We start from the raw sequence: 26,932 nt of genomic DNA on the forward strand, positions 1-26,932 counted from the left end.
CTGCAGTGAGCCTGTTGCCAGCAGGTCTCACTGAAAATAACAAATTCTAAGACTATAACTTTCTAAGAGCTCAGGAGAGCCCCTAGTGTGCATCCAACCTCGGCCGGGCACGAAATCTAACTGAGGCTTGGAGGAGGGTCATAGTGGGAGGAGCCAGTGCACACCAGGTAGTCTAAGATCTTTCTAGAGTGCCCAGCCTCCTTCGGAGCCCGCTATTCCCCATGGTCCTTACGGAGTTCCCAGCATCCACTAGGACGTTAGAGAAACATGGATTATGCCAATGCAGGAGATGAAGCCTGACAGAGAACATGAATTGGTGACCCTGCCAGCACATATTCCAGGGCAGTACTAAGCACAGGTCTGAGAATAACACATAAGTAATTGATAGAATGTAAAACTTAATAAAGATTCTTTCTTCAATAAACCTATTGTGTCAGTATCACCAGAGAGGGCGCTGGTGAACAGCTGAGTCTGTGTGGAGCAGGAGGGATCCGCCCACACAAAGAACAAAAAGGGTGTGTGACCACACCTAGAGAAGCATGGAGAGTGTGCTTGCCCCCCCCCCCCCCCCCCCCCCCCCCGCCATTCCGACCCAGGGGATCCCGGCGTCGGTATGGTGACTGGCAGGATCCCAAGTGCCGGTCACCCATACCCAACCCAATGCAGCAACCATGTCTTTTCTTCACGCCAAATTCCATTGTACTTCAATATGCAGATTCAGGCGCACACAGATATACAAGTAATATACAGTGCAGTCTCGTGAAACGGTTTGATTTCATCACATTGCGTCTGAGACACACATTTGTGCAAAAAAGACACCACACCACACCAACACCCTTTGCACAGAGCCCAGGTGGAACTAGAGCAGATAGTCCAGGTAGGGCTGCAGTCATACTGAAGCAGGCCAGGTGACCAGGACTCATACCTGCAAGGAGGCAGGAACATCCTTAGATTCTGACACTTTGATCTGTGGAGCGGTAGCAGCGTGCCAAGCCAGGCAGTAACCTGTGGTACTCTGCAGGAAGCAGAGTGAGACTGAGTAGGCCGGAGCCTGTTTGAAGTGAGAACCAAGAGGTCAAGCCAGGTCAGGCTTACTACACCTGTGAGATACTTTAAGAGTCTGAGAGACTTTATTGCAGACTAGATGCCCAAGATTCGTGAGGGTTCACGAAGTGAGTTAGTTGCCCTGAATGGGGGCTAGGTTGTTTATTATTTTTGTTTCCTTATTTCATACTGATTGTAAATCACTTTTTCATTTATTTACTTAAAAAGCTGTGCGTGGACTGTGACCATACTTGCCTACTCTCCTGGAAAGGCCGGGAGGCTCCTGAAAATTGGGTGGCCCTCCCGCCTCCCTGGAAAAACAGGCAAGTCTCCTGACTTTTCGGGTATCCCCCTGCCCAGCCACCCACTTAGAGAGTAAAGTGGGCAGTCTGGGCAGTCGATGATGTGACCCTGGCTGAATTGCGTCATCGTAGCCACACCCATGCAGTATAATGCAGGTAATCTCAGTATTGCAGAGCAGGGGGTGTGGCCACAATGACGCAATCGCAGTCACCATGCCCGCGTTCCATCCCCCACCCCGCCCCCCTTCAATGCATCATTTTCTGCCCTACTCCACTGCTGAGCCAACCTGGCTGTTCACAAGCGCCCTCTCTGGTGATACGGTTACACTAGATATAGGGGCTAATTCCAAGTTGATTGCAGCAGGAAATTTTTTAGCACTTGGGCAAAACCATGTGCACTGCAGGGGAGGCAGATATAACATTTGCAGAGAGAGTTAGATTTGGGTGGGTTATTTTGTTTCTGTGCAGGGTAAATACTGGCTGCTTTATTTTTACACTGCAATTTAGATTGCAGATTGAACTCACCACACCCAAATCTATCTCTCTCTGCACATGTTATATCTGCCTCCCCTGCAGTGCACGTGGTTTTGCCCAACTGCTACCAAAATTCCTGCTGCGATCAACTCAGAATTACCCCCATAGTGCAGTCTTGTGAAGCGGTTTGATTTCATCACATTGCTACTGATGTGTATATATAGCATACAATGGGGACGGCACTCTCATATGGTAAAGATGAACAGCTGCCACGATGACTTCCGAGTCCAATACAGGGTAACACAAGTACATTATATAGGCGGCACTTAGTGGACTTATGATATATTGCATACAACATGGGTCCCCACCAGAGATTGAGCTTGCAGACTTTTAATCCTTCATCAGAAACTTCTGATAATAGTTTCAAACTCATTTATGTGCCTAATTTATTCCTGCTTATTGCCAGCACCACAAGACCAAAAAAATGTCCTTGTGTGGGGAAGAGAGACTCATTAGCCAACACGGTTTATGGGAAAGTTCCACCGGTACTGTATGTTCAGAAAGTGATCAGGTATCATTGTGCCACCCTGCAACAGCATTGCCTGCATGTGTGTACTACTGTGCGATTTTTACAATGGCATCCTTAGTGTGGGACTGTCATTTTCATAATCCTACAGTGGTGGCACTGCCTACAGTGGTGGCACTGAAACAGACGATGACAAGAGCAGCCTAGGAAATGGGTAACTTTTAAATTGCTGCTTTAAATCCAGCAGCAAAGAAAATCGGCACTTCCAGCAAATCGGAAGCTATTACATTTGGATCTAGGTCTCTGTTTTTTGTTTTTTCTCCGTGTGCATTAAAACTGCTGAAAACTTTGAGAAAGACACAGTTGCTCAGAATTAAATTGAAAAGAAAAAGCAATTTAAAAAAAATGGATCCACTAAATGTAAACCTTGCTTCTGACAACACTTTGATCACAAAATTGCAGTAATTGATACAGCACAAATGTTTGATAAATTTGTCCCCATTTATTTTGTCTATTTTGATTTTTTCCATCCAGATGCCTTTAATAGGCTACTATTCTTGACACCAGCTTTTGGTGCACGCTGAGAAGCTGGCACAGTTTTCAGAGTCTTTGCAGATTCTCATCCAGAGAGAGCTTAGCGGGTCTTGACCTGCAGGATAAATGCTCCGGTTCACCTCTGTATGATAGAGGTGTTTATCAAGGATACATGCTGCACATTATAATGTCTGCCTTCTGTCCATCTTAACTGAGGTGATAAGGTCATTTAAATCACCCCAACAGACCTTTATGGATATTAAAAAAATAAAAAGATTTAAAAAAAAAATATGCGGTAGTTTCTGTGAAGGTAGTAAATTATGTCAGGCAAAGATGATCCTACAGTTTGAACATATGAAAGAGAAAAGGAGGAAGTTTATTTTTGTCACAGAATGTGGTGTTTTTGTGAAATGTTTTCATTTATCAAGAAACTGAGAGGCGAGGGGTCAGTGAGGGGATAGAATGACTCTATAAAGCAGTGGAATTATTGAGTCTTCTATCAGATTCCATATGGTTAGGGGATGGAATGGTTCTTACAGTCAGAATAACATGGGGCAAGTTGAGGATGACAGCTTAAGTGTCAGCTCAAAGTGTTGCCTATTTTACTCGTCATACATTGTGGGAAAGTGCTTTCTGATGGGATCGTGCCTGCAAATTGGGCTAGTAATGATTATTCCCCTACAAGACATTGATGTATTATTATGTGATAATATTATTGCATGAGGCTAATGTATGGGAATCTCAATAATGACAGGTTATTAAAATAACCATCTAGGACAACAAAGAGATACAAATAATTTCTGTATCTGTGGTTGTTATATTGATATAGCCTATGTACAGGTGGTGTACGGGATCCCAACAGTTTGGATACTGGCGGTCAGAATACCGACACTTCTTTGTAAGTGACCTAACCCTTACCCTCCCCCTAACCCTCCCTCCCCGCAGCCTAACCCTCCCTTCCCGCAGCCTAATACTAACTGTACCCTCCCACAGCCTAACTCAAAGCCTCCCCCTAGTGCCTAACCCAGACCTCCCTCCTGCAGCCCAACCCTAACTCTACTCCTAGTGCCTAACCCTAACCTCCCCCCGTAAAATAACCCTAACCCTCTCCCTAGTACTTAACCCTAAACTCCCTCCTGCAGCCTAACCCTAACCCCACTCCTAGTGCCTAACCCTAACCTCCCCCGCAAACTAACCCTAACCCTTCCCCTAGAGCCTAACCCTAACACACACACCCACAGCCTAACCCTAACCCTCCTCCTAGTGCCTAACCCTAACCCTCCACCTAGTGCATAACCCTAACCTCCCCCCTGCAGCCTAACCCTCCCCCCAGTGTCTAACCTTAACCCCTCAACAGCCTAACCCTCCACAGCATATTTTCATTCGGCATTCTGTCGGCTGTCTGGCATCAGGAATACAGCGCCGGTATTCTGACTGCCAGCATTGCAATTGTCGAGATGCCAACTACATCGCCTACAGTGCATCCAGAAAGTATTCACAGCTCTTCACTTTTTCCACATTTTGTTATGTTACAGCCTTATTCCAATATTGAATAAGGCCCTCATTCCGAGTTGATCGGTCGCAAGGCGAATTTAGCAGAGTTACACACGCTAAGCCGCCGCCTACTGGGAGTGAATCTTAGCTTCTTAAAATTGCGACCGATGTATTCGCAATAATGCGATTACTAACTACTTAGCAGTTTCAGAGTAGCTCCAGACTTACTCTGCCTGTGCGATCTTTTCAGTGCTTGTCGTTCCTGGTTGACGTCACAAACACACCCAGCGTTCGCCCAGGCACTCCCACCGTTTCTCCGGCCACTCCTGCGTTTTTTCCGGAAACGGTAGCGTTTTCAGCCACACGCCCCTGAAACGCCGTGTTTCCGCCCAGTAACACCCATTTCCTGTCAATCACATTACGATCGCCGGAGCGAAGAAAAAGCCGTGAGTAAAAATACTTTCTTCATAGTAAAGTTACTTGGCGCAGTCGCAGTGCGAACATTGCGCATGCGTACTAAGCGGATTTTCACTGCGATGCGATGAAAAATACCGAGCGAACAACTCGGAATGAGGGCCTAAATTCATATTTCCCCTCACAATTCTACACACAATACCCCATAATTACAACAAGAAAAAAGTTTTTTGAGATTTTTGCAAAGTTATTAAAACTAAAAAACTAAGAAATCACATGAACATAAGTATTCACAGCCTTTGCCATTAAGCTCAGAATTGAGTTTCAGGTGCATCCTGTTCCCACTGATCATCCTTGAGATGTTCCTATAGCTTAATTGGAGTCCACCTGTGGTAAATTCAGTTGATTGGACATGATTTGGAAAGGCACACACCTGTCTAAGGTGGTCATTCCGAGTTGTTCGCTCGCTGCTATTTTTAGCAGAATTGCTAATAGGATAAAATCCGGCAGTTCTGCGCATGCGTATGCACCGCAGGGCGCACACGCTAAGCAATTTCACACAAAACTATGCTATTTTACTCACGGGTGAACAAAGCTTTTCAGTCGCTCTGTTGATCGGAGAATGATTGACAGGAAGTGGGTTTTTCTGGGTGGTAACTGAGGGTTTTCTGGGAGTGTGCTAAAAAACGCAGGCGTGCCAGCAGAAGACGCAGGAGTGGCTGGAGAAACGGGGGAGTGGCTGGCCGGACGCTGGGCGTGTTTGTGACGTCAAACCAGGAACTAAACGGACTGAGGTGATCGCAATCTAGGAGTAGGTCTGGAGCTACTCAGAAACGGCAAGGAAATACTTAATAGCAGAATTGCTAATCTTTCGTTAGCAATTCTGCTATGCTAAGATACACTCCCAGAGGGCGACGACTTTGCGTTTGCATTGCTGCTAAAAGTAGCTAGCGAGTGAACAACTCGGAATGACCACCCATATAAGGTCCCACACTTGACAGTGCATGTTTGAGCACAAACCAAGCATGAAGTAAAAGGAATTGACTGTCGACCTCCGAGACAGGATTGTCTCAAGGCACAAAGCTGGGGAAGGATACTGAAAAGTATCTGCTGCTTTGAAGGTCCCAATGAGCACAGTGGCCTCCATCATCCGTAAATGGAAGAAGTTCGAAACCACCAGAACTCTTCCTAGAGCTGTCCGGCCGTCTAAACTGAGCGATCGGGGGAGAAGGGCCCTAGTCAGGGAGGTGACCAAGAACCCGATGGTCACTCTGTCAGAGCTACAGCATTCCTCTGTGGAGGAGTACCTTTCAGAAGGAAAACCATCTCTGCAGCAATCCACCAATCAGGCCTGTATGGTAGAGTGACCAGATGGAAGCCACTCCTTAGCAAAAAGCACATGGCAGCCTGCCTGGAGTTTGCCAAAATGCACCCGAAGGACTCTCAGACCATGAGAAACAAAGGGGGTCATTCCGAGTTGTTCGCTCGTTGCCGATTTTCGCTATACTGCGATTAGTCGCTTACTGCGCATGCACAAGGTTCGCAGAGCGCATGCGCTTAGTTATTTTACACAAAAGTTAGGTATTTTACTCACGGCATAACGAAGCTTTTTCATCGTTCTGGTGATCGTAGTGTGATTGACAGGAAGTGGGTGTTTCTGGGCGGAAACTGGCCGTTTTCTGGGAGTGTGCGAAAAAACGCTGGCGTTTCTGGGAAAAACGCGGGAGTGTCAGAAGAAACGGGGGAGTGTCTGGGCGAACGCAGGGTGTGTTTGTGACGTCAAACCAGGAACGAAACTGACTGAACTGATCGCAATGTAGGAGTAAGTCTGGAGCTACTCAGAAACTGCTAAGAAATTTCTATTCGCAATTCTGCTAATCTTTCGTTCACAATTCTGCTAAGCTAAGATACACTCCCAGAGGGCGGCGGCTTAGCGTGTGCAATGCTGCTAAAAGCAGCTAGCGAGCGAACAACTCGGAATGAGGGCCAAAATTCTGTGGTCTGATGAGACAAAGATTGAACTCTTTGGCATGAATGCCAGGCGTCATGTTTGGAGGAAACCAGGTACCGCTCATCACCAGGCTAATACCATCCCTACAGTGAAGCACGGTGGTGGCAGCATCATTCTTTGGGGATGTTTTTCATCGGCAGGAACTGGGAGACTAGTCAGGATAGAGGGAAAGATGATGTCTTAGTTTTTTATTTTTAGTAAATTTGCAAAAATCCCCCCAAAAAAATATTTCACGTTGTCATTATGGGGTATTGGTCCTCATTCCGAATTGATCGCTAGCTGCTTTCGGTCGCAGCGCGGCGATTAGGTGAAAAAGCGGCATTTCTGCGCATGCGTACGGGCCGCAGTACGCACGCGCAAAGTACTTTCACACAAAACTATGCAGTTTTACACAAGGTCTAGCGATGCTTTTCTGTCGCACGGCTGATCGGGGAGTGATTGACAGGATAGGGGCGTTTCTGGGTGGTAACTGACCGTTTTCCGGGAGTGTGCTAAAAAACGCAGGCGTGCCTGGGGAAACGGGGGAGTGGCTGGCCGAACGCAGGGCGTGTTTGTGACGTCAAAGCAGGAACTAAACTGTCTGCAGTGATCGCAAGATAGGAGTAGGTCTGGAGCTACTCTGAAACGGCATGACATTTTTTCCGAGCAGTTCTGCTAATCTTTCGTTCGCACTTCTGCTAAGCTAAGATACACTCCCAGAGGGCGGCGGCTTACCGTTTGCACTGCTGCTAAAAGCAGCTAGCGAGCGATCAACTCGGAATGAGGGCCATTGTGTGTAGAATTTGATGGAAAATATTAATTTATTCCATTTTGAAAAAAGGCTATAACATAACAAAATGTGGAAGAAGTGAAGCGCTTTGAATACTTACTGGATGCACTGTATATACAGTATAGGAAAATATTAAAGTAGGACTAACCAGGGGCCTGAATCAGAGATGTATCCTAATGCATTCTCAGCTATGGTCCCCTATGCAGCAAAAGTGTGAAAATATGCAAATGACATAGACACTTGGACTCCTACCGGCTTCCTATAAGGAAATAATTGCATGCAAGCACGTGGGGGGTTGTGTGTCGCAGAGTAGCTGTGGTGATGCAGGGTGGGTGCCGGAATTTAAATACTGGCGCCATGTTTTCTGCCTGAGGGATCATAATTGCAGACTGAGATACGCCCCCAGGTTAAGGGGGACATTTACTAAGCAGTGATAAGAGCGGAGAAGTGAGCCAGTGGAGAAGTTGCCCATGGCAACCAATCAGCACTGAAGTAACATCTATAATTTGCATACTATAAAATTATACAGAGCTGCTGATTGGTTGATGGGGCAACTTCTCCAGTGGCTCACTTCTCCGCTCTTATCACTGCTTAGTAAATATCCCCCTTAGTCTCATATATAAGTTTATAGTACCAGAACTGTGTGTTATGAAACATGCAGTAGTGCTAAATTACAAACCAACCAGCTCCTGTCATTTTTCAAACACAGCCTGTGACATGGCAGTTAGGAAGCTGATTGGCTGGTCATTTATCACTCCTTACGCATTTCAACGCTATCTCTTGTTAAGGCTTAATACATTTGGGCCTATGGTGTAAATGTATTACCTCTCCCCCTCAGGCTCTCCACCTCTCTACAAGGGCGGGATGTACTAAAGGGAAAATGTGGTAAAACCCCCATTTTCGAGGGTTTTACTGCATTTTCATATGTACTAAGACCCGGCCGTCGGGTTTTCGCCACCAAAGAGATGGCAATACCCTATAGAAGCCTATGGGCTTCTTTTGCACCCGCCGCCCCCCAGCATCGCACCCGCCGCCCAGCGCTGCCCTCCCTCACCTGTGTCCAGCCTAGATGCCTGCTGCACGATCCCCCAGCTCCTTCTCCCCCGCAGCACAGCCATTTGTCCTTCCGGCTGCAGGGGGAGGAGAAGGAGCCGGGGCTGGAAGGTGACGGGGCTGGGAGGTGACGGACCCCACAGAGACCCTGCATTGCGATGTTAATCGCATATGTTAGTACATATGCGATTAGCATCGCTGCGTTGGGCGGCAATGTATTTTAATACATCCCGACCCCTAACTTCACACGGCCTCTCAAGACACACTTCTTCACCAAACCCAGCCGTCTCTCATCATAAGCCCTCTGTGGCCCACACTCACTTTCTACCCCATCTGTGTCACCCCTGTCTTTGTGCCCCTCCCATTTAGAATGTAAGCTTTCACAAGCAGGGCCCTCTTCCCTCATGTGCCTTTATGTCTGTTACTTAACCTATCTTCTTTTCAATACTCCCTTTGACTGCACCAAATCCCTTGGGTTTCTGCTGCCCTTATACTTATTTGCTGTTTAGTGATGCAGCTATGTTTATATACTCTGTACTTGTCCTATATTATATTGAACTGCAAGTCACTGTCTTCATGTTTTGCTTATTTGTTTACTCTGTATTTGGGCGCTGCAGATCCCATGTGGCACCATATAAATATAGGATAATAATAATAACATTATAGTGGCACGCATCATGCCGCTATAACACTTCCTGCTTCGCCTCACTACCAAGGCGAAGCAGGAAGGGACATCCAGGGCCGGCGCTACCATTAGGCAGCTTTAGGCAGCTGCCTATGGGCGGCAGCCACTAGAGGGCGGTACACAGCTGCTGAGTAAGTTTTACTTAAAAAATTATTTTGTGCTAACCTAGCAGCGGTCGCGGCGCAAGTCTGGCCAGCCGCCGCCACCATTATCAATCATCTTCACCCCCAGACAGGGCCGCCTAGGTGATGCGTTTGCCCCCCCCCCCCATCCTGGAAACAACCGCCCGGGTCAGCATCTGCGGCTCCCGTTTACCTCTGCAGCTAAACTGGCAATAACTCAGCCAGGCAGGCTGCAGTGAGGGGGCACATCTCATTCTCACCAGAGGACAGCTGATGGGCCTCCGGAATGCCAGCACAATACGAGGGAGGGAGCCTGCACACGTGTGATAGGAGACTGCTGAAGGGAATATAACATTGGAAGGTATGCGGTGCGTGCACCAAGAGATTTACAGCCATAAATACCAGCTACTTTAACCCTTAAAAGCAGCCCTGTACTGTGGGGGAGTCTCTTTTGGGACACAATTATCCTGGAAGCAACCTGACCTAAAATAGCATTTTTTTACTTTCTATCTTATAGACTGGCAGACATATTATATATATATATATATATATATATAAATATACATTTTGCAATAAGGCAGCACTCTGGAGACTTGAAATTATGTGAAATGATGGTGTATTTAATTTATACACCATTATATCACTGGCGTAACTACTGTCCCCGCAACCACTGCAGAGGCGCAGGGCTGCGGGGGCGCCTCAACTGATTCAGAGCAGATTGACATGCGGACGACTCGTCCGCATGTCAATCTGCTAAATGTGTCTTCCAAAATGGCCGCCGCCATGGAAGAGACATGCTAGAGGTCATACTTGACCTTTAGCGTCTAGGAAGTGCCGGGACCCACGATAGCGCTGGCCACGGCTGGCGGTGCCCTGCTACCGTGGAGCGGCGGGGGCAGCAGCAGCAATGGGGGGATCAGGCAGCGGTGCCCGCTGCACACGGAGCGGTTTGGGCAGCTTTACTCCCCATGACACCCAGTGCATAAAATCCCTAGCAACAAGCATTACCCCCTAGCAACGAGCATGAAACCCCTAGCAACGAGCATGACACCCTGAGCATGAAACCCCTGGCAACGAGCATGACACCCTGAGCATGAAACCCCTGGCAACGAGCATGACACCCTGAGCATGAAACCCCTGGCAACGAGCATGACACCCTGAGCATGAAACCCCTGGCACCGTGCATGGAACCAAGATCATGAAACTCTTGGCTACGAGCAGGTAATTTAAAAGTAATTAGAAGCCTTACTGTAGGGCTTAATGTGTAGTGGGCATTGCGGTGTGTGGCATAATATATAACGGGCATTGCTGTGTGTGGAATAATGTATCACGGACATTGTGGTATGTGGTATAATGAATAACGGGCATTGCGGTGTGTGTCATAATGTGTCACAGACATGACGGTGTGTGGTATACTGTATCATGAGCATTGTATGTGGTATAATATCTCAGGGGCATTGTAGTGTGTAGCATAATGTATAACGGGCATTGTGATGAATGGCGTAATATTTCGCAGGCATTACAGTGTGTGTCGTAATGTGTCACAGGCATTATGGTGTGTGGTATAATGTGGTATAGTGTCTCAGGGACACTGCAGTGTGTGGCATAATTTATAACGGGCATTGCAGTGTGTGGCATAATGTGTAATGGGAATAATGACAAATAATGTGAAGGGCATAAATCAGGATTATTTTTTTCCCTATGGTCGCTAATGTCTCGGCGTGCAGGTTGCAAAACTGGGGTATAAGGTAGTCTTTTCCTACAACACCACGCCACTTTCAGCGAAGCCACACCCATTTTAGTGAAGCAACACCTCTTTTTTGACACGCGCGCCTTTGGCGCACGCACATTCTTCACTTTGCTAGTGCCAAATATGGGGGGTGGGGGTGTGCCAGAGAATTTTTTGGCTCGGGGGAAAAATTTTTAGTTACCCCACTGCAATATATATATATATATATATATATATATATATACACACAGAAACAGGCACGGCACTCCCCATGGATGGTCAGTCAAAACGCCGGTGCCTCCATGACCAAAACGATCCACAGCATACAGACATCACGGTGATATAAAAGAAACTTCACAATTCACAAATGGTTTTGCAGCAACTAAAATTTCTAGTTACACCACTGCAATATATATATATATATATATATATATATAGTACAAGTTCGCACACACTTGATGTGAATGAATCCTTGGGTGCTCAGTCAAATACATCCAGTAATCATCTCTACAGAAGTCCGCAATTAACAAACAGCATTAGACCAGCACACCACCTCTTAGAAAAGTAGAAAAAATAGCATTCTTTAATTTGTAAATAGCTTCAAGCCTTCAACAAAGGGTGTAGTACGGTATGCCGGCGCTCAGGCTCCCGGCGACCAGCATACCGGCACCGGGAGCCCGACCGCCGGCATACCGACAGTGTGGCGAGAGCAAAGGAGCCCCTTGCGGGCTCGCTGCGCTCGCCACGCTGCGCTCGCCACGCTGCGGGCACGGTGGCTTTATTCTCCCTCCAGGGGGGTCGTGGACCCCCACGAGGGAGAATAGTTGTCGGTATGCCGGGTGTCGGGATTCCGGCGCCGGTATACTGTGCGCCGGGATCCCGACATTCGGCATACAGAAGACCACCCTTCAACAAAACATAGCAGCATTTATACTCATCCGAATTTCATGGATGCAGTCAGCATATTGGCAAATGGCTATCCCTACAGCACGTTTCGGTTATTGCACTTTTGCAAATTAAAGAATGCTCTTTTATATATATATCTGCATTTCTGTACTGGTGCATATTTTGGTTTTACACGCCAGCTGATTTCAGCTGGTGCGCTAGCACACAGACTCTCAACCATGTGAGAGACAGTGATTCCTTCATTCTGAATCTGGAGCCATCCGTGGGCCAATCGGAGCTCACGTACCGGCAGCCAATGTTGATGTGTCATAATGTGTAAGGGCATTACTATTGTGTGGCATAATGTTATAACATTATATGTCGTACAGTAATGCACTTATAAGGGGCAGTCCTACTGTGTGTCAAGACATGAATGGGCTCTACCAGAATGTGAATGGGCTCTGTGTGGCAGAACTTGAATGGGCTCTACCTTGTGGTTTAGCGTAAATGGTCTCTACTGTGGTATAACGTGAATGAGGGGCACTACTGTGTGACATAACCTAAATAAGGGGGGGGGGGTAGGTTTAAGATTTGCCCAGGGTGCCGAGAAACCTTGCACCGGCCCTGGGGACATCGACAAGATATATAAACTAAAGCACCCTCCTCCAGCCATGTCCCCTGAGCACTGTGCCTCACTGTCTGGCTGGCTCCTCTGTGCATGCGCGGGATCTCGCTACTCACGTGAGATCCCCTGCGCTCTCCGCAGCTGGCAAAACGTGTGCTGATACTGCTTCTCCCCCATATCGGAGGGTAATACCATAATGTGGTCTGAGCTGCAGCCACTGGGTCCATAATGAATCTTCATTATGGGGGTGATTCCGAGTTGTTCGCTCGCTAGCTGCTTTTAGCAGCATTGCACACGCTAAGCCACCGCCCTCTGGGAGTGTATCTTAGCTTAGCAGAAGTGCGAACGAAAGATTAGCAGAATTGCGAATAGAAATTTCTTAGCAGTTTCTGAGTAGCTCCAGACTTACTCAGCCATTGCGACCAGCTCAGTCCTTTTCATTCCTGGTTTGACGTCACAAACACACCCAGCGTTTGCCCAACCACTCCCCCGTTTCTCCAGCCACTCCTGCGTTTTGCAACTCGAACGCCTGCGTTTTTCCGCACACTCCCATAAAACGGCCAGTTTCCGCCCAGAAACACCCACTTCCTGTCAATCACACTACGATCAGCACAGCGATGAAAAATCTTGGTTATGCCTTGAGTAAGATACCTAACTTTTGTGTAAAATAACTAAGCGCATGCACTCTGCGAACCTTGCGCATGCGCAGTAAGCGACTAATCGCAGTATAGCGAAAATCGGCAACGAGCGAACAACTCGGAATGACACCCTATATACTAACCACTTGAATAAAAATCTACATCCTACAATAACTGCCAGAACAGGACTATGGCCCAAATGTATTAAGCTTTAACAAGAGATAAAGTGGAGACGGATAAAGATTGATAAATGACCAGCCAATTAGCTTCTTACTGTCATTATTCAAACACAGCCTGTGACATGGCAGTTAGTAAGCTGGTACTTTATCACTCTTTATCCATCTCCACTTTATCTCTTGTTAAAGCTTAATACACTTGGGACTATGGTGGTCATTCCGAGTTGATCGTAGCTGTGCTCAATTTAGCACAGCTACGATCATCTTCCCTGACATGTGGGGGGAAGCCCAGCACAGGGCTAGTCCGCCCCCCCCCCCCCCCCCCCGCACAAATACATGCTTTTGTATTTGTGGAGTAACTCCCGGACAGCGCAGCTCCTGCGGCTGGCGGGAGTTGATCGTCGCTGCCAGTGGCCGCAGCGGCTGCGTGAGATCTGCCGCCGTCCAGCCCCCTCCCGCCCTGCGACCGCCACTGCCAGTCAATCAGGCAGAGGCGATTGCTAGTGAACGACGGACTTTGGGCGCCGGCGCAATTCCGACCCAATCACAGCGCTGCGATAAACTGCGAGCGATCGGGTCGGAATGACCCCCAATGTATCAAATAGTCAGCAAAAAAATAGTTTTGCATCATATATACAAACAGAATAGCAGACATGGCCAGTTGAACAATGGGGCAGCCTCCACATGAAAAATAGGCACCTCATCATGACAGCATGATAATGACAAACCACTAGCTAGTCACACAGATGGTCATATATCATTAAAGTATTAAAACCGAATTTTGGTTTTCCTCACAAAATGATGCAATATTTATACTTTTACATATTTAGGGAGACAATGGGGCTGATAGTGTCCAGGGTGTGCACGCAACATGGCACTGGCCACTCCCTTGCAGCTCTGGCCACACCCACATGGCATTGGCAACTCCCTCACACCAACGGTCACACCCACATGGCACTGGTCACTCCCTCACAGCACTGGTCACACCCGTATGGCACTGGTCACTCCCACACAGCACTGGTCACACCCACATTGCACTGACCACTCACTCACAGCACTAGTCACAGCTTCCTACATTAGGCTCTGGAACATTTTCAGCCTCAGGCCCATGTGGTCCTTAATCCACCCCCGGCTGAAATTTGTGGTCAACAAAATAGGACTTCACTTCATCACATAATAGCCTCCTCTGTGCATTATATACTGTACACATACATGTTCTGCATTATTTTATTAGAGTTCTGCACTGTATTTTAGTCTCTGGAATTGGACTGGTTGTTCGTGGTTAGATTGACCTGTTTTTTTATATAGTTACAGCTCTTTAAAATATTGTTTTCCCAATAGTATCACTGGCTAGATAAAACTTATTATAGCAGTGTGATGTTTATAATTTAGTACTTGCTAATATTGTGCAGTGTCTACTTCCACCTGCTGGATGAACCCACTCACAAACTAGCGGTGAGACTGCTGTATGTATAAAGCGTCCCCCTGGTTCTGATGACTAGTACACACAGCACTGTACACCAATTATTATTTATGAAGACACAATCAGTCCAGATTTTACAGTTCTTTTGTGTTTTCCTATACCTTGGATAGGATCAAGTAGTATTAATCAAACAAAGAACGGGCACATGGGAAATCAGACAGATTTAATGCAAGCAGTTAAAAGTGACATGACCTTCTGTAATGTCACTTGTCACAGCCGTATATGCCACATGACATACTGGTGAAAGGTCTTGAAGGAATATGATGCTACGTTGCTTGTTCTTGATCCCTAAGTGTAAAACTAATATACATGGCATTTTAAAATAAAAACAAAGACAGCTCAGAGATATTGCATGTCATATCTTTCATTTCTGAAGTGAAAGCCTTAAAAATACAGTCCCCATTTTTTGTCATCAAATGCCTGAAAACATTTTACTTCCATGGTGTTGTCTTTTGACCAAAATTAGCACACACAATGCCAGTCATTATGACACAAAGAGTTAAATTAGAATGCAGGACTTAGCATGCAGTCTTAAGGGCCCTACACATTCGGCGACCCGCCGCCGAGCTGCCCGTCGGCCAGTACGGCAGGGGAAGGTGACGGGGGGGAGTGATGTTTCTTCACTCCTCCCGTCACCCGGCTTCATAGCAGTGCAAGCTAATATGGACGAGATTGCCCTTATTGGCCTGCATGCATAACCGACCCAGCACCAACGATGAACGAGCACGGGGCTGCGCATCACTCATCGCTGGTGCCTACAAACTGAACGATATGGACGAGTTCTCGTTCATTAATGAACGCGAACATTAATATCGTTCAGTTATATCGCCTAATGTGTAGGGCCCATTAGGGGTAAATTTACTAAGGTGGGAGTTTTTTTTAGAACTGGTGATGTTACCCTTAGCATCCAATCAGATTCTATCTATTTTCTTCTACAAGCAGTTAGATACTGTAAATGTTAACTAGAATCTGATTGGTTGCTATAAGCAACATCACCAGTTCTAAAAAAAAACTCCCACCTTAGTAAATTTACCCGTTACTGTATTTAATTCACAATGTACAGCATCCCTTACTGACAACTATTATTCTAAAATGTTCATTTGAAAAATGTCTCTTTGTTGCGTTATTATGGGGCACATGTATTTAGCGTGGAGAAGTGATAAAGTGGAAGGTGATAACACACCAGCCAATCAGCTCCTAACTGTCATTTACAAGCTGGGTTTGAAAACTGACATTTAGGAGCTAACTGACTGCTGCGTTATCACTTTCCACTTTATCACTTCTTCAGGATCAAACAGATGGAGCTTCCGTTATCTTTGCCTGCCTAGTCGCAGGTGTGCACTCCCGGGGTGACTAGGCGATCCGTCCTCCTAGTCACGCCGGGAGTGCACAGAGAAGCTCCCATTCAGAGCGTCTCTGCCGGGCGTGCGGATGGAGACGCTCTCTATTCCAGTGAATGGGGCTCGTCTCCGTCCAGGTACGCGTTCCCATCCAGACGGAGACGCTCACAGTGACTAGGTGCACGCAGGCGGGCACGCCTAGTCACACACAGAGCAAAGATAACGGAGGCTACATCTGTACATCTGCCCCGGTATTGCTGAACGATGAGAGGCGTGCCTGTAATAAGCAAATTGAGGTGACAATCTCAGGCAGCACGTTTTGCAGGGAAACAAAATGAAGGGAATTGATTCTAACAAATAAAATGCTATTGATGTAAAAGTCTAAAGTAGTGGTATTTACCATTTTGCTATATTTATTAGGGACCTTCATCAGGGACACAATATGTGGTAGTGGATACTTAACACAGCAATTCAGTATTGCTCTGATGATGGGAAATCTTCTTGGAAAAGCAGTTGTCCCCGCAATTCCTGTTGCTGGGCACACACTACAGGGATTGACTCCAAATCCAGACCTCCATGGGTTAATAAATTTGATTTCCATTGATAATTTTTGTGTGATTTTGTTGTCAGCACATTCAACTATGTAAAGAACAAAGTATTTAATAAGAATATTTCATACACTCAGATCTAGGATGTGTTATTTTTTTGAGCAGTGTGTATATATATATATATATATATATATATATATACAATGATTAAACAGGTGCCGGCTCTCCCAATTGCTCCAAATAACACACCGGGTGCCCGCATGTGGGAATTTCAATACATTGACGGGTTGGTGCGGCACTCACGGCGACTTCCAATAAATACACTTAAGACAGCAAGAAGTTAGCAACGTTTCAATGCTTTACGCATTTTCCTCAGGCTTACAAACAATATAAGAAAGAACACTCACCTAAATAGCAGTAACACCACCGTGCATCGCGCCATGATTCCGGAACCGGGATTGAAGCCCGCCCAGTGACGCTGACGTCGGTAAAACCAACGTCATCATTGTGCTCCCGTCACCATAACAACGCATCAACTAACATAGGAATCTGCATATAGTAAAAAATTCATCATAATAAGAGCATGTATCTTTAGAATGCATATACTACAGCATTACCATGTAAAAGCAGATATCAGTACCAAGATTTTAAAGTGAATAAATATTAGTGCGGTACTTAAAGTAAATACATATCTAAAAGATACATATTGATATAAGAATACAGGGGGTGCCGTGCAATGGCAAAAAAAGCAGCCATAGCCACTGGCAAAAGTGACCAGCCAGTGGCCAGACACTTTGCCACTGCACGGCACCCCCTTACATCTCTTAAATACCGGATGATAGATCAGGTCCAGCCGTCACTTAGAGGGGGGAATAGAGGACTCAAATTGTTGAGATTAGAGACCCAGTGGATACAGCGTTTGGACAGTGTCCCCGCGAGGCCTACATGAGCAATTAGGATTAAACTGCTTTTTGTCAATTTAGGGTCCTGAATCGCTGTATTCTTATATCAGTATGTATCTTTTAGATATGTATTTACTTTAAGTACCGCACTAATATTTATTCACTTTAAAATCTTGGTACTGATATCTGCTTTTACATGGTAATGCTGTAGTATATGCATTCTAAAGATACATGCTCTTATTATGATGAATTTTTTACTATATGCAGATTCCTATGTTAGTTGATGCGTTGTTATGGTGACGGGAGCACAATGATGACGTTGGTTTTACCGACGTCAGCGTCACTGGGCGGGCTTCAATCCCGGTTCCGGAATCATGGCGCGATGCACGGTGGTGTTACTGCTATTTAGGTGAGTGTTCTTTCTTGTATTGTTTGTAAGCCTGAGGAAAATGCGGAAAGCATTGAAACGTTGCTAACTTCTTGCTGTCTTAAGTGTATTTATTGGAAGTCGCCGTGAGTGCCGCACCAACCCGTCTATGTATTGAAATTCCCACATGCGGGCACCCGATGCGTTATTTGGAGCAATTGGGAGAGCCGGCACCTGTTTAATCATTGTATTATCTAGCCCTGTCGGAGACAGCCGGCGTGGTTACCTTGCAAGGCTCCCCAGCGATTATATCCATATTTCAACAGGATCTCATCTTCTAGTGGGAATCCCTGCCATGGGGGCCTTATAGTACTTTTTAGCTGCCGCCTATGCATTGGCTGTAGTCTTTTTTAAACTGCACTTGCACTTTTCTGTTTGGCACCTTAAAGCAACAGTCACCTTCATTGGATTCCTGCGCACAGATCCATTGGTTGAAATGACAGCTGCTAACCCCAACGAGGAGGGTACAAGTGGGTACATGCCCCGAATAAGTCCCCTGGGAGTGATACATATGTACTCAGAATCAGAAGCGGAAGAAATTCTATATACAGCAGCCCTGGAAGATCAAGCGGAGGCCTGCTCATTGGAAAATATCTACCGCACTTTGCTAAAATATAAACGCAGAGAAACGGATTTCTATTATCACTGCTTATCTTTAAGTGAGTACTATAGATCTAAAAAAAATCCCCCGCGGACTGAGGATCACAAACTCACCCACAATCGGTAGGCATGACCCCACCTTCTGCAGAAAATGGGTGGGCATCATGAATCGCTGTTCCATGGATCTGATGTTATTAATTATAGAGCAGAGTACCAAGGAAATGAATATACTCAAAGAGAAAATTATGACGTTGGAAACTGCTCATAAAGTTGCGCTGGAAGCAGACACAATCAACAACTGGTATGAGAAATTAAACAACCAGTTGCAAGTGTACAAGAGAGACTTAATTAAGTTTAAAGCTGACAAGAAAATGAAAGTGGATCAGGACTATGACAATAACAACGTGTATCGTTGGAATGACAACCAGCGTAACAATGGGAATAGGAAACCTTTTTTTCGTCGACGCCAAGATAGACGCCACCCTAAGGATTCATCTAATGATTATACCTCCACGGCCAGCGAATCAGATTCTTATGCTCAATCATCCCAAGCAAGGGGCCCTTTAGGGGTAACTACAAGAACCAAGGAACGAGATGCCCTAGAAGGAGAATCCACACTAGGCGTGGCAAGCAGTGGAGGAGGCAAAGGACGGGGCAGGGGCACAAAACCACCGAAGGCCAAATCAGCCCGGTAATTAATCTTTCAGATTATGAGCTCAATGAAATTGAGGAACAGGTCCTGAGTAAGGGTCTGTCGTTTGTGCCACTGTCTAAACCCCAACCGCTAGAATAGAAAGTCGAAAAATACAAACTCCACAGGACCCTTAAACTCAAGGAGTACTTTGCAAAGTCACCAACTACCACCAAGATACAGAATGAGGAATCAAAGATCAAGGTCCCAGAGAAATTAAAGAAATTGTTACCCAAGTCGACGTTTGACCCACAGTCTTCTAATGCGTCAATACGTACATTTATGTGGCTAATTGACCAGGACTGTGATCCGCTGGTGAACTATCCCCCCTTAGTTCGCGATAATCTTACCAAAGGTCAAAGAGAAGCACTCAGTAAATTAGCAGTCAATAAAGATCTTATCTTTAGACCTGCAGATAAAGGGGGAGCCCTTGTGATCCAAAATTTAGAAGACTACAAAGAAGAGATATCACGTCAACTTAGTGATGGCAACACCTACCGCAAATTAACCAGCGACCCTACGGGACAATATATCAGAGACCTCACGGAGTGCCTAGACTCTGCAGTCTCTGCTGGACTCATTCCATCTGATGTGAAAGATGCTCTTATTCCTTCATACCCAGTAGTACCATTACTCTACACTACACCAAAAATCCATAAGAGGTTGAACAAGCCCCCTGGCCGACTCATTATATCGGCCAGGGGTTCCTTGTTCCAACCTGTGTTGATTTTTTTGGATGATATTTTTCAGTCATACATACAGAGAATGCCTAGGTATTTATTGGATACCAGTACTTTGCTTAGACGCCTTGAGGCTCTACCTGTATTGCCGACCGATACATTACTCTGCACAATTGATGTGCAGAGTTTATATACGGTCATCCCTCATGATGGGGGCCTATCAGCAGTTGAGTCATTTTTGAATGCCCAACCAGACTATGAGGGACCAGATATCCCTTTTTGTCTCAGATTGCTTGAGATGACGTTATTGAAGAATTACTTCTTATATGACGGCAAATATTATCTGCAATGCCGGGGGGGTGCGATGGGGTCCAGTGTGGCCCCATCGTACTCCAATATTTACATGTTTGGCGTAGAAGAAGAGTTGTTTTTTGTCGACACAGAAATTTCTCAATACATCTTATTTTTTGGTAGGTATATAGATGACCTACTGGTCCCAGAGAGTTATTAATGGCGACGATTGACAATCATAATACCAAAGAGCACCCCATTAAACTCACTTATTCCATTGAACCCAATACTATCCAATTTTTAGATGTACAAATATCTATAGTTAATAACAAGATCATCACCTCCCTTTACTCAAAGCCGACCGACAGAAACAACTTATTGCATTTTACAAGTAGTCATCCGTTGCCCCTTAAACGTGGGTTACCTTACTCTCAGTTCCTGCGAGTTAAAAGGATTACGTCGGACCCAGAATTGGCCGCCAATCAGATAGATGAAATGTACCAGAAATTTTTAAATCGAGGATATAGTCCAATTCTATTAGATCAGGCCAAAAGTAAGGCTATGGGGCTTGATCGTTGCAATTTGTTACAGGCACACAAAGAAAAAAATCAACAAAGTGTCATGCCATGGGTGAATAGTTTTAACTCAGTTAGCCGCTCTATTGTGGGGACTGTTAAAAAACATTGGCATTTGATTCAGTCTGATCCAGAACTCCAGTTGCAGCATACTAGGTTAATGCCCAGTTATAAACGCGCAAAAAAATTGTGTGATATCCTGGTTAAATCAGATGTTTATAATCCAGTACAGCAGCCATCGTTTTTTGGAGGCAGGAAGGGATGCTACAAATGCACCTGTACCACCTGCCAATATTTAATATCCGGCAGTACGTTCCAACACCCACATACCGGCAAGACATATCATATTAGGTATCGACTTATGTGCAGCTTGAGGTATGTGGTTTATCAATTAATTTGCCCCTGTGGGCTGTCATACATAGGTAAAACTGAAAGAACCTTTAAGGAACGTATGATAGCCCACAGGTCTGCAATAAAAGCAGCCATAGCCACTGGCAAAAGTGACCAGCCAGTGGCCAGACACTTTGCCACTGCACGGCACCCCCTTACATCTCTTAAATACCGGATGATAGATCAGGTCCAGCCGTCACTTAGAGGGGGGAATAGAGGACTGAAATTGTTGAGATTAGAGACCCAGTGGATACAGCGTTTGGACACAGTGTCCCCGCGAGACCAAAATGAGCAATTAGGATTAAACTGCTTTTTGTCAACTTAGGGTCCTGAATCGCTGTATTCTTATATCAATATGTATCTTTTAGATATGTATTTACTTTAAGTACCGCACTAATATTTATTCACTTTAAAATCTTGGTACTGATATCTGCTTTTACATGGTAATGCTGTAGTATATGCATTCTAAAGATACATGCTCTTATTATGATGAATTTTTACTATATGCAGATTCCTATGTTAGTTGATGCGTTGTTATGGTGACGGGAGCACAATGATGACGTCGGTTTTACCGACGTCAGCGTCACTGGGCGGGCTTCAATCCCGGTTCCGAAATCATGGCGCGATGCACGGTGGTGTTACTGCTATTTAGGTGAGTGTTCTTTCTTGTATTGTTTGTAAGCCTGAGGAAAATGCGGAAAGCATTGAAACATTGCTAACTTCTTGCTGTCTTAAGTGTATTTATTGGAAGTCGCCGTGAGTGCCGCACCAACCCGTCTATATATATATATATATATATATATATATATATATACACACACACACACACACACACACACAGATGGAGCCTCCGTTATTCTTGCTCCTTCTGTGACTAGACGCGTCCTAGTCACTGTGAGCGTCTTTGTCCGCTATACTTTCTTCGTAGAGTGACCGGGAACCCCAATCAGTGCACCATGTCTCCTCGCATGGCTCGCTTCGCTCGCCATGCTTCGGGCAAGGTGCCTCGCTCTGCTATCGCTTCGCTCGGCACAGATTACCGTTCCAATCGTAGTCCACGTGGATCGTTAAGTATGAAAAGGTCCAAAAAAAGAAAAAAATTGTGAAAAGCTCATGTCGTCCTTTTGACCTGTCGACCTAGAACATGTTGACCTAAAGACCCTGTCGACCTAGACACCCTGTCGACCTAGTTACTGTCGGGCAGCTCGGCGGCATATCGCCGTGTCTGTAGGGCCCATTACTGGGGTAGCCTGAGAATAAGTAAGAGTTTAGCAAATGGTAGAAATGGCTCTGGGCTGTCTAGTTTTATACACCTTATAACCATTTGCATGATATGCCAGAAAAGTATGTCATAGTGGTATATTCAATAACTGTCGGAAGCTGCTGTCTTGTCGGGAAGACGGCAGCTTCCGACAGTTTTAGTTAGTTTTTAGGTCGGAAGGGGTTCTGACCTATTCATTACGGCCCTATTTATTCCGACAAGTCGGGAAACCCGACAGGTTTTAGCCCCGTTTCCGACAATCTCAATCCGACTTTATAAAAAGTCGGATTGAGGTAAGTGAGCTGTGAGCAGGAGATGGGGGGAGCAACGGGGAGAGCAGGGACCCAGCAGCAGCGTTCACTCGGCTCCAGCAAGCGACGTCCCGCTTGCTGGAGCCAGTTGGACGCTGCCTTGAGCCTCCACTGCTGCAGCCGCTGCTCCCCCCGTCTCCTCCTCTCCTCCCCCGTCCGCTCTGTCTCCTCCGCTGCTCTCCCCCCCCCAGGCGCCACAGACCTCTCCTTACCTCCGACGCCGCTGACCGCATCCCCCTCAGCTCCACCGCCGCTGATCGCTCCCCCCTCAGCTCCGGCGCCGCTGACCGATCCTTCCTCCCTCCCGGCGCCTCTGACAGCTCCCTCTGCCGCTGCTGTCAGCACACCCGCAGCGCTGACAGCAGCAGGTCAGGAAACAGGGAACGGCCAAATCCGACAGTCGGATTTGGCCGCTCTTTTGAATAGGGGTTGTCGGGTCCATTCCAACAACTGCATGTTGGAATGGACCCGACTCTTATTGAATATACCCCATAATTGAATAATTGTGTATAGTGTAGTAAAGGAATCTAATGGCGCACAATATAAATATATGTATATATATATAATGCTTGATAATGGCGGCACTCAGCAGACTCATTTAAAGATGCAAAAAGCCTTTTATTTTCGGTCCTACGCCGTTTCGGGGAAACCCCGTCTTCAGGGACAAACAATACATACAGAAGTACAAACAGAGAATACTTATATACCCCCCTAAATAGTGCTAACAAGTGCTCGTAATAATTAAGGTTACTCACCTGTCCGGCGCTGTCATTCCCGCCGCGTCTGGCCGCTGGTTCGAGCGGGTCTCCTGTAGATGACGTCAGCGGTCAGCGCCGGACAGCGTGAGCCATCAGTAACAATCAGTGCGGGTGTTGCTAAGCAACTCCTGTGTTTGACAACAAAATATACGGAAATGGAAGTTACATACACATACAAGATAAAAACGGATCCCTAACTGACATTAACAACATATACTAAAGTTAAAATAAAAGGGGATTAGTTCCACTGGAGGTTATTTGATGTTACTGAATTTCATTACTATGTTAAAAACGCTAGAAGTTATTAAGCATAGGATATCTTGTACAAGTACATATTAAAGCACTTTTACTGAGGTTATCTTAGACCATCCTAAGTCTATAAGTACATAACACACTAGCCCTCTGTTAACAGAATAAATTGTATTTGGGCCCTATAATATAATAACAAACTGAAAAAATCTTTATGGAAATATTTACAAAAAACACTGAAGACCTAAGGTCTCGTTCAGGCCGCCAGGGGAGATTGTATTTAATTCATGGATCCAGCGGCTCTCCCTCTGCATAAGGATCTTATTGCGGTCCCCTCCTCTATGTAATGGGGGTACATGATCTATAATGATGGCTCGTATGCTGGCTATATTATGTTTAGCCAACAAGCAGTGATGTGCCACTGGTTGTTCACTTGTTCCTTTTTCCACAGCTTGCTTAATAGCACTTCTATGTAGGGCCATTCGTTCACGGAATTGGCGCTGCGTCTTACTGACGTAGGCCAGACCGCACGGGCATTTCAACATGTATATCACATGGGTGGTCGTACAGGTCACCCGGTGACGAATTTTAAACATTTTACCTGTATGAGGGTGATAGAAGTTGGCCCCTGTCAATAAGGTATTACACGTAGAGCAACCTAAACAGCGAAAACAGCCCAATTTAGGACGTAAAAAATGGGTCTGTTGTTGTCTAGTGATTGGAAATACATCTAATTTAACAATTCTATCTCCAATGTTAGATCCCCTGGTAAAACTAGGTAACACCCTAGAATCCAGCAAACCTGGTAGGGTTTTATCCGTATTAATTATAGGCCACAATTTCTTGACCTGTCGTGTGATCGCTGTGGTCGCAGCTGTAAACTTATTAACCCATGGAATTATTTGGGACCTATGTTTTTCATCCTCCAAAGAAGGTTTATTCAATAAAGAGTCCCTAGACAACTTCATCACTTTATGCTTGCTAGCCAATAATTCCTGTCGCGGGTAGCCCCGTTGTTCAAACTTCTGGACCATCCGGTCCATAGTGCTTTCAACCTGTGTTGGATCTGAAATGATTCTTCTTGCACGTAGAAATTGTGATTGGGGCAGCCCCTTGCGTAATGAAAGGGGGTGTGCGCTTGCATGGTGTAACATTGAATTACGGTCTGTAGGTTTGGTATACAGCGTTGTTTGCAATTGACCTGCCTGTATAGAGATGATAACGTCCAGAAAATGTATTTCCTGATGTGACACCTGGTATGTAAATTTCACCGGGCTCATTGTGTCATTATGGTCATTTAATAAACATTCAAGTTGTTCCTGGGAACCCTGCCAAAAAATAAGGAGATCGTCTATGTACCTCTTATAGAAGTACATAGATGAATTAGAAGGAGCCTCAAACAATATTTGTTCTATGGAGTACATATAGGCATTGGCGTACGATGGGGCCACAGAGTATCCCATCGCACAGCCAAGTACCTGCAGGTATATACGACCATCAAAAGTAAAATAGTTGCGTGTCAATACCAAAGTAAGTAATTTCAGAAAAAAATCCACTGCTGGCCCTTGATAATCAGGATTGTCAGTGATCAGACAGCGAACAGCCTCCACACCTGCACTATGTGGGATGAAAGTGTAGAGGCTGGTCACGTCGGCACTGCACAAAATTAAGTCATCCGGTGGTGTGCCCAGGGCTTGCAGACACACCAATAGGGATGTAGTATCTTTAAGATATGAGGGAATCTTCTGAATACAGGGATTTAGATATGCATCTAAGTAGATAGCTATTGGGTGATATAGGGATTGTATGGCCGACACTATCGGTCGACCAGGGGGTTGGATAACGACTTATGTACTTTAGGTACAGTGTAGAACAACGGGATCTTAGGGTGTTCAACCGTCAAAGCTCGTTTTTGTTCACTGGATAAAATCCCTGAATCACTAGCACTGGTTAACAATTCATCTAACTCTTGTTTAAATCTTCCTGTCGGATCATACGTCAAAAGACTATAAGTCTGTTGATCAGACAATTGACGTTTACTTTCTGAAACATAATCGGACAAGTCCTGAATGACTATAGCCCCCCCCCCCCCCCCTTGTCCGCACTGCGTATTATTATATCAGTTCTCTTAGAGAGGTCATTCAATGCAGAGAGTTCCTGTCTGCTCAAGTTGGAATGGTATGGTTTAACCCCTTCCTTCTGGTATGCAAGTTCTGTTAGACGAGAGAAAGTCTTGATAGACGGGCTATTTGTTTTTGGGTCAAATCTGGATCTGGGCATGATCTTCTTCAGCTTCTCCGGAATTGGAATATCTGGTATAGCACGAGTATTCACTCCAAAATGTTCTTTTAACCGCAAAGACCTGTTGAATTTGTAGTTCTCTACCTTAGCCATAAACGGGTCAGGTTTGACGGTGGGCACGAAAGATAAGCCTTTTGATAAGATTTTATATTCGCGGAGGGCGTCTTGTGTTGTGACCTTTTGAAGATGATGATCCATTGCTGGCCTCTCCATCACTAGCTGTAGTGCTTGCTCCTGACTGATCAGCAATGGATCATCATCTTCAGGAAAAGCAGCCTTCCCTTTAGGCATGGCCACTCGTTCAGGCATTCCGCCAAAACCCCCTCGCGGACGCGGAGGGCGGGGCAGAACAAAAGGTCACAACACAAGACGCCCTCCGCGATAGCTACGGATTTGGTCGTTAATCTGTCCTCTAGTCCGTTAACTGAAATTGAATATAAAATCTTATCAAAAGGCTTATCTTTCGTGCCCACATTTTGGAGTGAATACTCGTGCTATACCAGATATTCCAATTCCGGAGAAGCTGAAGAAGATCATCCCCAGATCAAGATTTGACCCAAAAACAAATAGCCCGTCTATCAAGACTTTCTCTCGTCTAACAGAACTTGCATACCAGAAGGAAGGGGTTAAACCATACCATTCCA

General features: G+C 45.7%; 1 protein-coding gene across 4 annotated transcripts in view; it reads right to left on the bottom strand.

The window, feature by feature from the left end:
• Positions 1-26,932, bottom strand: part of MCTP1 (multiple C2 and transmembrane domain containing 1) — a 1,810,807-nt gene that overhangs the window by 234,586 nt on the left and 1,549,289 nt on the right. The window lies entirely within an intron of this gene.

This window comes from Pseudophryne corroboree, chromosome 1, assembly GCF_028390025.1.
Source record: "Pseudophryne corroboree isolate aPseCor3 chromosome 1, aPseCor3.hap2, whole genome shotgun sequence".
NCBI classification, from domain to species: Eukaryota; Metazoa; Chordata; class Amphibia; order Anura; family Myobatrachidae; genus Pseudophryne; species Pseudophryne corroboree.